This window comes from Eschscholzia californica, unplaced genomic scaffold (genome assembly GCF_041429995.1).
Source record: "Eschscholzia californica isolate CP2 unplaced genomic scaffold, dmEscCali1.0.p SCAF_2, whole genome shotgun sequence".
NCBI lineage: Eukaryota > Viridiplantae > Streptophyta > Magnoliopsida > Ranunculales > Papaveraceae > Eschscholzia > Eschscholzia californica.
The window spans coordinates 33,536,303-33,549,720 of record NW_028238309.1 but is presented as its reverse complement, the minus strand read 5'-3'; the positions used below and the strand labels follow the sequence as shown (position 1 = coordinate 33,549,720).

Here is a 13,418-nt window from a genome sequence, read left to right as displayed (position 1 = left end):
ACAAGACATTGATACATTACGAAGATGTGAGCACGCAGAGGCGTGGGTGAGGGGGTGCCTCAGGTGCGACCGCACCGACCCCCTCACCCCTAGGGACCCCTTTTTAATTATGGTAAGGATGAGTAACAGTTATATAACAAATAATGTAAGATTACTACAAGTTGCCAATGTGGTAGGGATTAGTGTTGAGCGCAACTCACGTCCTACCCACATAAATATTTTAATTTTATCTTTAGGCACTCCACGGTGTTTGGGTCAGACTCCTTTGTACTTGATTAACTTGGTAATTAGTATATCCTTCGGGTAGCTTTTCGATATCATATCAAAACTAATCCCTCAATGTATACACATCTCTTTTAAAACAATCATGAGGTGTCTACTGCACGTAGAAGACCACTTTCTCATGAAATTTGGGTTTCAATCCACTTCATAAATCTTAAATTTAAACAATATAATTGGTTTTGAGAAACATTTTCAAAATCCACGAAAGTATTCAAACAGACAATTATTATAAACACAGTTTTTTCTCGATAGCTTATAGATTTAATATTTTTTTGTTTTGGTATATATAAATATAATATATATATATATATGTTGTAATATTTTGTCTTCCACTACTATAATGTGTAACATCTACACTAATGTGGTCATGTGTAACCTATAACTTAAAGGCACATTCATGTGTATGCATGTAACTCCTTGTGTAAATGCCCATGAATTTCTTTACTTTGTAGAGCCTATAAAAAGGGTTCTAACCCAATGTAATTGACACAACAAATAGTAGAATATTATATTACAATCTTAAGGTACAAATATGGTGTTCTTAGTCTTTAGTTTTCTCTCATCTCTAATCTCTCTACTTTACTTAGCTTTCACAACACGTTATCGGCACGAAGCTCTACTATTTTGTTTTAAGTAGATTAGAGAGTCATAGAAAGTATGCTTCCAAATAGTTTAATTCTTATAGTATACATGTGAATGAAATTTTTTTCCTTCAATTACATCTTTAGGAAAAGTAATTAGATATGAAGGTAGTAATTTTGTTAGACATAGCTATTCTTCATATTAGCATTTGTACCATATATCTTTTTCATGATAGGATTGAAATAGTCTTCATCTAATATTATTGATAAACTCTAACAAACAATTTTTTTTTCTAATGTTGTTCATATTAGTTTTTTTTTTCCTATGTATGCATGATTAAAATTGCTAGTATCAACCATGTCCATATATTTTCCTCATCAAAAAAAAAAAACCATGTCCATATATAGTGATTATTAATAGTATTATGAACATATTGATATCTATGCAACGATGAAGATTTTTAGAAAAAAAAAAAGGAAGAAAATAAACAAGTATTTTTCTTAGACACATTTATCTAACTTGTTTGTTTCTATTGTTTAGATCATGTCGGATAATCTTACAAAGTTGCAATTTCTTGCTCTTGATATTACTGGAAAAAACTTCTTGACATGGATTTTAGAAGCTGAAATTCATCTTGACGCTATGAATCTTGGAAATACCATTATGGTTACAAATGAAACATCCCCACAAGATCGGGCAAAAGCAATGATATTTTCCTTCGTCATCATCTTCATGAAGGTCTGAAAACTGAATACCTAACGGTAAAAGATTCATATGTTTTATGGACGAATCTGAAAGAAAGATATGACCACCAAAATGTTAGGAAAAATAGCCTAATTAACTTGTTCAGGAATATGAAGATAAACGATGCGAAAGTAAAAGTAGAGACACCAAGATTATTTAACGTGGCAAAAAACCCCTCCAAGATAGAAGGTAAAAAACCACGGGACCTAGTCCAGAAATCTTCCACTATAATGATAATAATGGGTTACACAACTCTTCACCAAACCTATGGTGGATAAACTGAACAAAGAAACAAATAAATAAAATCTCTTACTCCTTAGGATTTGAACAAATCCTAGATTCCTAAAGGTTGAAGAAGATAACCACAAACTAAATTGCTTCACAAGATTTATAATTTTATTTTCTTCAAACCAATATTCTTCTCTTTCAATCTCTCTTGAAAGAACCACTTCAGAAATCTCTCTTTCCCTGACTTCTCTTTGATCTGGAAGTTGTTGTGAATAATCTCTTCCCTTTCATTCCCTTTTATAACGATAAATAGGGAGGTTGACCAATAGAAATAGAATTCCTTTTTAGGCTTGAAAAAATAGAAACTTCTATTTTTTCCCCAAACAAGGAATAAGGGAAATCCTATTCCAACTAGGAGTCCTTTTATTATAAGGAGGGACCCCAACAAACTCCCCCTCCCGACTTATGAAGAGGGAGCTACCATCCCCAAACCTGCAACACTGCTACATAGCTCATGTTTGCCTTTGGGTAATGGTTTTGTCATCATATCTGAACCATTGTCGTCGGTATGGATTTTCTCGATCTTCAACACCTTTTCTTCAAGAACATCTTGGATCCACTGGTATCTCACATTTATATGCTTGGACTTGGAATGGAAACTAGAATTCTTACTGAGGTGGATGTCACTCTGACTGTCGCAATGAATAACATAATTATCTTGTTTTATACCAAGTTCTTCTAACAGTCTCTCCATCCATAACATCTCCTTGCAACATTCTGTAATGGCAATATATTCTGCCTCTGTAGTAGATAAAGCTACACACTTTTGTAATTTAGATTGCCATGACACTGCTCCCCCTGAAAATGTAAATAAGTAGCCTGATGTGGACCTTTTAGAGTCTACATCTCCTAACATGTCTGCATCTGTGTAACCGACTAATACTGGCTTATCATTACCAAAACATATACGAGCTTTAGACGTACCTCTAAGATACTTCAGAATCTACTTCACTGCTAACCAATGCTCTTTGCCTGGATTAGCAAGAAATCTGCTTACTACTCCAACTGCAAATGCAATGTCCGGTCTTGTACACACCATTGCATACATCAAGCTTCCTACAGCTGAAGCATAAGGAATTTTCTCTATTTCTTCTTTCTCACTTCTTGTTGATGGACACTGATCACGAGTCAACTTGAAGTGACTGGCTAATGGACAACTCACTGGTTTTGTCCATATTGAACCTTTCTAGAACCTTCTCGATGTATCTTTCTTGTGATAGCCAAAGTTTTCCAGCTTTTCTATCACGAGAGATATGCATGCCAAGAATTTGTTTTGCTGGACCCAAGTCTTTCATATCGAAATACTTGTTTAGTTCCCTCTTTAACCTGCTAATTTTATTACCATCCTGACCAACAATCAACATATCATCAACATAAAGCAGAAGTATAATCAAATCTCCATCAGGAAATTTATGAACGAAAACACAATAATCTGAAGCCGTCCTGTGATACCCTTGATCCTTCATGAATGATTCAAACTTTTTGTACCACTGTTTTGGTGCTTGTTTCAGCCCATATAAACTCTTCTCTAACTTACAAACCAAGTGTTCCTTACCTTTAACTTCAAACCCTGTTGGTTGTTCCATATACACATCCTCCTCCAAGTCACCATGAAGGAAAGCGGTCTTGACATCTAGTTGTTCAATTTCTAAGTTCATACTTGCAGTCAATCCCAATACTAACCGTATAGAGGACATCTTCACCACCGGGGAGAAAATCTCATCAAAATCAATACCCTTCTTCTGCCCAAATCCTTTCACCACTAGGTGTAACATCCCATGTTTTAAGGTTAGTTGAGGGACTATTTGACAATTGGGTCAACGCAAAAGAGGGGCCAAATCAGCAAAGAGGACAATTTAGGGGGTATTTCGCGAACATGCCAAACCTAGGGACCAAACTATAAATTCGACAAATTTAATTGAAGAAATAAAAATCTGATTTCCCTTATCTTCTATGACCGACTGAAGCTAGGGTTTTCAACTTTGGGCAAAAAAATTTCGATACCCATGGAGAATTTCGTATGGGTTTCAAAGGGGAATTGATGTTTTATCAAATTCAAGCTTCCAAGAAGTAATCTAGCATAGTTTTATGGAATTTGTGGTAAAGAATTCATACTCTCTCTCTCTCTCTCTAGATCCAATTTTCTGTATTTTGGGTTTTGATGGATTACTTTGCTTCGAATTTGTAGAAGTTTGTGAAGGATTGATCAAGGAAAAGCTATCCTAACTAGAATTCAATCGAATCAAGGTAAGAAACCAATGAATTAGATGTTTTGATGTCAAAATTCTTAATTCTAGGGTTTAAGGTTTAAGAAAATTGGGGATTTTGATGATTCATGTTGTTTTAGGGTTTATATGATTGGGAATTGATTAATTTTAGTATATGAGCAACTATAGAGAGATTATTTGATATAATTTGTCGATCGATCGATTGCCAACTCGAGGGACTGAATTTAACCTACTGTCCGATCCTTTCTGGGCTTTATATGTTACTTGGATGGACTTTCCCGAAACACGAAAGTCGTAGATTAGGATGTTAGTTTTCCAGAATGGTATGGTACAAGTCTTTTCGGTAATGGACGAAGGAGTTATGACTGTTTTACCGAACAGGGCGTTGTTGAGAAAATTCAGTTTCGTTGTTCGTATTTGGCAAGTTTCGAAGATGACTCACTTGGTTTTTTGGCGAGGACATTTAATAACCAAATGTTAAGGATATAAGTAAGTTTCATAGAGTGTTGATCGACCTTAATTGGACATGGTTGTAAAGTTAGAAGATCAGTTGAATTTCGGGTTAACATGAAGTCTTCCGAAGTTCGCGAATTTACTTTTATGTTTTAAGTTTTCTTTACGTTATTGTCTTTATTATACGAAGGTTCTTAGTATAAGAACCTAACGTTTCTATTCGTTTTTGTTATTCTTCCTTATCACAGAGCATGAGAATGAGGAGGAATAGATCGTCTGGTAGGCGGGAGGTCTTTGGTGATGCAAGGACTGAGGTAGGGGTTCTGAATCCTTTATCCAGCATGGTTTTATAGAGACGAATATGCTAGATTCTATAGTTATATATGCGCCATTATAACTAGAGTTTAGGTAGCATGAAACTCGATTTATGTGATGAACTGAAATATGTTTGAAATGTTTGATGCGATATGAGAAATGTTTTCGAACTGATTTTACGATGATTGTGAACTACTGGGATTTTCTTGTATGTACCCGATAGCGGATTTTGTCAACCTACAGGCATGTAGCCATTGAGGGTAGGATGACATGTGGACACGGTTGTGACCCGTGTGAGACCGGTGAGGTGGGCGACACTAATCATGAGACCTGTGGGAGTTGAGTGCTTCACTTGCTGGCCATTGGTGCTCGTGCTTCCAGCTCGAGGCTCAGGGCCGTACACCCTGACCGCTCGCCTGGGAGGTGACATTGATTGGGAATCCCTCTGCTTTGTGGCGATATGACTCTTGGTTGTTCCACTTCCGTGTTTGGTAAGATAATGAATCGAATATGAATATTGGTTTTGATAAATGAATGAAACTGATTTTAAAAGATCGCATTAGATGCATGACAGGGTACCGAAGAGAATGAAATTCAGGTCCTTCCATGGTAATTGGGGGACGGCTCTCTTATTCGAACTCGGTGATCAGAAAAACTTATTTAGATACTTAAGGTATATATGTATCATGAGGTAAACTCTTTAATGATTGCGGAGTCCCTTAGTGGGAGAGAGGCTTACCGGCTAGGGGTAAGTTTCTTTCTCGAGGAGACGTAGTGCATTAGCTAGTGCCATAAATGGGCTGGTACTATCTAACGCACTCTAGGTTCTCCTGAGGAACTCTCCTCTTATTGGGAGCGCACCATGGGTGGGCTGGTATTCTGACCCCCTACCAGTTGTTAGTCTGCAGGTGCTTGGTTGTAGCCTCGAGGCGAAGTGTGTATTCCAGCCGGTGATCTTGTCTGACGAGGCTAGTGGAGTTTTGTCGTTTTATATAGTTTTTTGTTATTTCCAAGTTATCTATTTATTGCAGAAACCAAACTCTAAAATATATATATATAACACTTAGAGTTGTTTATAGGTTGTATCGTTGTGTAACAGGCTTTTATAGTTCTTTTTGTGGTTCGGCTTTCGACCCGAAACTGAGTTGAGTTTGTTTAGCTTTCGCTTTAGTTTATTTTCTTGTATATGCGAATATATGGTTTGCATGACAGGTTTTACAGGTACGACCGGTTCGATTTACAGAGGAGACTCTGCCGGATTTTTGTCTCGTCTGTGAATTGCCGGGGCGTGGTCGTGTCTATTTTGGGACACGGGGCGTCACACTAGGCGTGCCTTATACCGTGGTTGTGAATTTCTTTCTTCGGTTTTGAGTTTGAAAACCCACTTATTTTTAAGAATTTTCTTATTCTTTGGTTTTTCAACCAACTTAAAAGTGTGGTTCTTATGCAATGATTCAATCTCATCTTGCATAGCTTTTAACCACTCCTTCTTGTGTTCATCATCTATGGCTTCTTCATAACACTGTGGTTCTCCACTATCTGTAACCATCACATACTCGTGTGGAGGATACTTGGTAGATGGTGCTCTCTCTCTAGTCGATCTTCTCAATTCAGCTGGTGGTTCATGTTGAACTTCCATTCCTTGCTCAACATCATTACCCATAGGAACATCTTCATGAGCTTCATCTTCATGATTTTGTTCTTCACCTGCATTATCATGCATAACCTTATAAGAGATATGTGGATCTTGATCAATGAGATCATTACTATGATTCTCATGCTTCTCAACTTTCCCGAAGTCCTCAATAGTTTGATTTTCAAGAAAGACCACATCTCTACTTCTAATAATCTTCTTATCGACTGGATCCCATAACCTGTATCCGAATTTCTCATCTGCATACCCTAAAAAGATGCATTGCTTGGCTTTATCATCAAGCTTTGCTCTTTGATCTTTAGGTATATGCACAAAAGCCCTGCAACCAAACACCCTTAGGTGTCCATAACTGACTTCTTTCCCAGCCCACACTCTCCCAGCTACATCTCCATCTAATGGTGCTGAAGGTGATAAATTAATAAGATAACATGCAGTACGCATTGCTTCACCCCAGAAACTTTTAGGCAACTTAGCTTTTGAGAGCATACATCTGATCCTCTCCACAATAGTGCGATTCATGCGTTCTGCTACACCATTTTGTTGTGGAGTTTTGGGAACTGTCTGTTCATGTCGAATACCATGGGTTTTGTAATACTCTTCAAACGACACGATGTATTCTCCTCCATTGTCAGTGCGAATGCACTTCAATGGTTTTCCTGTCTCCCGTTCTACCATGTTGTGGAAATTCTTGAAAACTGCAAGTACCTGATCTTTGGTCTTTATGGCATATGCCCAAACTTTCCTAGAAGCATCATCTATAAAAGTAACGAAATACGAAGCACCACCAAGTGTTTTGACCTTTAAAGGTCCACAAACGTCAGAATAAACGAGCTCCAAAACACTGGATTTTCTTTCAGATGCATTCCTTTGAAAGGATACTCTATGTTGCTTTCCTACTAAACAATGAGAGCAAGTGTTTAAATTTATACCTTTTACGTTCGGTAAGTCTTGTCGTTTAGCAAGGATTTGAAGTCCTTTCTCGCTCATGTGCCCGAGTCTTCTATGCCAAAGATCAGTGGAAGAATCTTTTTCAACTGCATTCAATTCTCCTTTACACAGTTTTACTTGAGTCTTGTATAAAGTACAACACTTCTTCCCTCTTGCTATCACCATTGACCCTTTTGTGAGCTTCCACTTTCCATCACCAAAGTGACTGTGGTACCCTTCATCATCTAATACTCCGGTAGAGATTAGGTTATATCGAAGATCTGGTATATGCCTTACATTCTTAAGAATCAATGTACTCCCTGTGCTCGTCTCGATTTTCACTTCTCCAATTCCTACGATTTTTGAGAAACCTAAGTTTCCCATCCCTGACTTTGCCAAGGTCACCAGTTCTGTAAGATCTAAAGAAATCCTTACATGGAGTAGCATGATACGAAGCACCTGAGTCAACCAACCATGTTGTTTCTAGTTCTGACTCAGTCATACTTAAGCAAGTCTCTCCACAACCTGAGAGTAAGATAATGTCATCACCTGATGCAACTGCCGCAACATTATCTTGTTTTTCATCATACTTTTTATTTTCCTTATTTGGTTTCCTACAATCACTCTTGTAATGACCCATTTTTCCACAACCAAAACATCTAACTTCTTTCTTTGGTTTTTGATCTCCCCCTTGACTTATCACGGTTATGAGGTTTTCTACTTTTACCTCTCCCCCGTCTTTCTGTAACAAGTGCCTCTGAATGAGACTCGTCTGACGATGATTTCCTTCTTGTTTCTTCATTCAACAAACTACCTGTTACGTGATTCATACGCATTATGCCATCAGGAGCAGAATTGCTAAGAGACACCACCAATGTCTCCCAACTATCTGGTAAAGAATTTAGAAGAAGTAAGGCCTGCAACTCATCATCCAAAACTAACTTCATTGCAGAAAGCTGGTTTACTAGACTTTTCATCTCATTCAAGTGTTGAGCAATTGAGGTTCCTTCTTTATATTGTAATTTTCCTAGCTTTCTGAACAAGTAAGCCTTTTTGGCAGCTGTCTTCTGATCATACAATTCTTCTAATTTCCTCCATAGACTAAAAGCGGAAGTCTCCGTCGATACATGATGAAAAACACTGGGTTCTACCCATTGTCGAATAAATCCAACAACCTTACAATCTAATACCTTTCAGTCTTCTTCATCTATCTTCATCTATCTCACCTGGGTTAAGTCTCCACTAATAATCAATCAAGTTCTCTAAAAAAATTCTACTCTTCACCAATCTAACACTCACATGGCTAGTGCACAGACAACCTCAAGACTTAAAATTCATGGAAAACCCTTTAACAAACGTATAGTCAGACCAACCAGACTCTATAACTATTAATAAGAAAAACAACCAGACTCACCTTTTCAATCCGAAAATTTAAACCTTTTGAATTTTTGAGATAAGGACTTAGCAAAAATTTCAATCCCCTATCCCCAAACTTAAACCGAACATTGTCCTCAATGTTCTGAAGACTATGCAAAAAATTATAGGGTGAAGGGAAAGATATTACCAGATTCCATTGTCCTAAGAGTGGGTTGCCTCCCAGAAAGCGCTAAGTTTGACGTCTTCAGCCAGACGAAATAGATGACTCGAAAAAATAAAAAAATTATACATACTGGATTATGGAAGTGTGACTAACTGTAAACCAATAATCGAAACATCTGTGGGTCCACCCAAAACACAAAATTTTCAGTGAACGATAGTCTCACACTTGAGTAATTTGGTGATAGTGTAAGTGAGGCTATCAAGAAAGTAGGGCAATCCCCAAACTTAGACGACACTGAGGGAGTTAAGTTTGGTACTGCACTAGAGAGAGTACAAACCGGATAGAAAGGGTCTTCATATGGATGGTAGACAAAGGGAACGAGTGTTTCAAAATCTACACATGGTTGTGAGGGACAAAATGCAAAGTAGTTTAGAGGACTATCAACGACACCTGGACTTAAATTGGAGGTCTTTAAAACAGGTACTTCGGGTTCCTTCAATGGAGAAACCCTAATATCAGACTCACACTTTCTAAAAGTCGGTTTAGATAAACCTTTATTTTCTCTCTTATCGGTATGTAATCAGGGTCCTTGAAGAATTCTAGATGTTCACCAAAGTCAAGCGAAACAATGGTCTCATTTAACACATTGATCAACCATGATTCATCGTCTTTAAACGAGTCAGACGACTTCAAATCATCTTCAACTCTAGCAACCACTTCATTTTAGTCTGAAGGGATTTCATATTTGGCACACTGAGAGGATATTTCAATATTGGGCTCCACCGTTCTGAGATTTTGGGCTCAATAACGATGTTTTCGAAAGAACTATAGTCCTCTAAAATTGTATCCTCATAATCATACACAGAGTGTTGTGTATTGTACTCTATATTATCCTGGTAGTCCTCTTCTATAACATTAGTTGTCCTACGGAGTATTTCTTGTATAGTTTTGCAAATATTTTCAGTCTTTTTTTCTAAAATTTGACAAAACTCGAAAGTACTCTTTTGAAGATCACTAACAGTTTGGGCTAATGAAGGTGATGCTATAGATGATGGATCAATAGTTTCAACGTCATCCCATTGATGTTGAGACACGTTTGAAGCATAAGACTCTCCATTACTCCTCCTTAGCATAATAATAGCTTTCTGCAATGAAGATGAAGAGTCAACAATCCCACTGTTATCCCATTGAGGTTGAGACGCGTGTCGAACATAAGACTCTCTATGCATGTAAGATGATCTATCAAGATATCTAAAATGAGACTCATAACCTTCTTGAGGTTGACAATAATCCCAACCGTCATCATTATGCAAATTATAGCTACGTTGACGAACAATATTTTGACCATTTGTTAAGTACCACCATGATAGATTTGAAGAACTTTCGTCCCTTCTGTCATTATGTTGGGACCAAAATCTACCCATCTCTTTTTCAATTTTTTTTCCCGGAACCAAGGTATCACTACGAAGACCCTAGAGGAAAACAAACACAATCAAGCTGACTCCACCAAGCAACCTAAACAAAATCTAGCAGGTTGATTAGTCTTAGATTTAGTCTATGGGTTAGTCAGATTCACCTAAAAGCCTAGACAGCTCCTACTTCGTAACAAAGCTTGAACTATGATTGTTATGAGGGTTACTCCGTCAAAGTACTGCGGTCAAAAAATTCTCCAGGAGACAGCCAACTATGAAAATTGCAACCGTCCTACCTGAGGTAACGTTTCCCCTTCTCGAGGCGACCTTTTTTAAAGAATTGAATGACACTTTCCTTTGAGGAATGCCCAAATAAAAATCGAGTTCCTGAATTGTTTCAAAGATCTTATGAGCTCGATACTTTAGGCACGCAAAACACACACAAGTACCCACTTACAGGGGATTCATGGGTGATCAAGAAAAGTTACCTTTCGTTCAAGACGGGGGACGACCTTTGCAGACAACTCGGGTCACTCTTCCCTCAAGTGTTCGAACCCGAGGCTTCTTTGGTTTCGATTCAATATGCCCTTTAAGTTTAGGGTCAAAACTTAAAAAAAAAAAAGTACTAAAAATTTTAAAGTCTCTCTCTCACCAAATAAATACAAAAAATAAAAACTGTAAATTTCTTCTTTTTGAGGTCCTCCTCCTTGTTGCGCCTCCTCTTCAGCTCCTTAGTGCTCTACACACCAAAAACAAACAAGCAAGTCAAAGTATTAAGAAATTCAAAACTTACCAAAAATTAAAAAATTTCAAGATTAGAACAAATTTAAAACATAATCTCCGGCTGCGGCGCCAAAAACTTGATGGGCCTAAATGGTACACCTAAAAGGTCTCCACCCGCAAGTATACGGGCGTCAAGTAATAAACCCCGATAAGATGGGGATCGATCCTCAGAGAGTAAGTTAAACCTATTCTAAAACTTAGAACTAATACGTTTTCTTTGAAAATTGGTTTTTGGTGATAAAATACTAAAATAACGAAAACAAATAGTAACGGTAAACGGATCAATGGGGGAAAGGATCTAGGGTTTCGAATCCGCCTAATCATGGTAAAATAAAATCTTAATCATCAATGACACTACACATTAGATTTCTCGAATGATGAAAAGTCAACTAATGACATACAACTAATAAGCTTCGACCATAAAAGAATCTAATTTAATGATTATCGATCAAATTGGATGCACAACCATGAAAACTATATCATAATAAGATCGAACTCATATATCACATCAAGGAGTTCTAACTATTACCTATCAACTTTATCAAGTATCAATCATAAAAGAACCTAATGTAATAATGATAGATCAAGTTAGAAGCATAAACGATGAAAGATAAATCACTACGATTATAATAAAAGCTTATTACGACCGTCAAGATGAAAAAGCTATATACAAAACATGAAAGGTTTCATCTAACCTTTGATTAGAGATGGTTAGCTATCCCTGAAAACGAGATTAAAATTAGTAGTATGAGTGATAAGAGAGAAACGTCGAAGAAGGACTAAAATTTTCTCACTGATTTTCCTATGGCAGCCAAATGCTCCCCTGGAGAAAATAATTTTCCAGCAAGAGGGGAAAATTATTTTCCAACAGATCTTCCAAACGCGATCTTCTTCTCCGACAGAGAACTTTCCCTTTCTACTGTTTCTCTGGTTTAAACTTATTTTAATCACTCTCTCTCTTTCTACTTTAGCCGAAAAGACTAAGAGAAAATAATGAAGAAACAATGATAACAATCAAAACTCTTTCTTATTTAACTCTCTGTTACAAATTTCTCTATCTCTCTTTCTCTCTCTATTAATCTCTCTTTCTCTTACAAAAAGAAAGAAAACAGAAGAAAAAGGATTGAAAACAAGTTAATTCCAGTACTCCTTTGCTACAACTTTGAATCTCTGTTAATCTCTCTCTCTCTCTCTGTTCTATTATAGCCGAGCTATCTCTTTCTAATATTTCTGTTCTAGTTGAGCTAAGGAAGAGATGATGCTCCAAAGATGAGATCCCCTTCCCTGATAAAGAGCTCCATGTTTTATAGAGATAGAAGAAGAAAAAAAATCAAAAATTGCAAATCTCAGTAGTTGTCCCTCTCTGTCATATAAGCCTCTCTCTCTAAAATCTGATTTTCCTTTTCTCTGTCAAATCTTCGATCTTTTATGTAAGAGAGAAAATCAAAATCAAATCCTTCATGAATCTCTCCATCAATTACCCATCTCATGCTTGCCAATTCGACAAGATCTCCAGCTAGCCGAAATCTCTCTTCCTTTAGTTTCCTTCTTTGCAAAATTCTCACGGTTTTTTTTCTTTCTCAATCGGTCTCTGTTCCTTCTCTAATAATAGATTTCTTTCCTTGTTAGCTAATACCAGAGGGAGACGAGGATAGATAAGCTCAAAAGCCAAAATCTGGGCACCAACCAATCGTTAATTGCCGAGTCAAAGTGAGGGGTGATTCTGTGTAGCACGTGAGAAATAAGGTGTGACGCAACTCCTCGGATAGAGCCAAGTGTGTGGAAAGCTTCAGCGACGGTCGGATTTCTAAAACATAGATCTGGATGGTGGGCGGTCTTTGGAGTACGAAATAAACTTGCGCTGCAATGCACCAAACCTGCTCAAACTTGTATCCCGATTTTTGTATCGCCCGACCCGATGATTCTTAAAGTATATCGCTCATGCCTATAATTGTTTGATCCTCCATGCTACACTCTTGCCACGTGTCCTTCTTTGTTCTGGTTAACCGATTTTGAAAGTTTGACTTGAGCTAACTCACTCATCCGGACTCCAATTGGACATCTGTTTTCGCGTACGAGTTCGTCTTGGAGTCTTATTTCATCCGAGCATCAAAAATTTCTAAATCACCAGACTACCATAATTCCAAATGACCAAAATTTCCTAGGTGTGTATTTCTCCCAATTTTATTAGTTTTTCGTGCTCAATTCCA

At 37.3% G+C, this 13,418-nt stretch overlaps 1 long non-coding RNA gene across 1 annotated transcript; it reads left to right on the top strand.

The window, feature by feature from the left end:
* Positions 1–3,858: 3,858 nt before the first annotated feature.
* LOC147557473 (uncharacterized) lies at positions 3,859–6,000 on the top strand. Its single transcript, XR_015235266.1, has 4 exons — positions 3,859–3,996; positions 4,085–4,143; positions 4,826–4,891; positions 5,787–6,000. It is a non-coding gene; the product is annotated as an uncharacterized LOC147557473 (long non-coding RNA).
* The last annotated feature ends 7,418 nt before the right edge of the window (positions 6,001–13,418 follow it).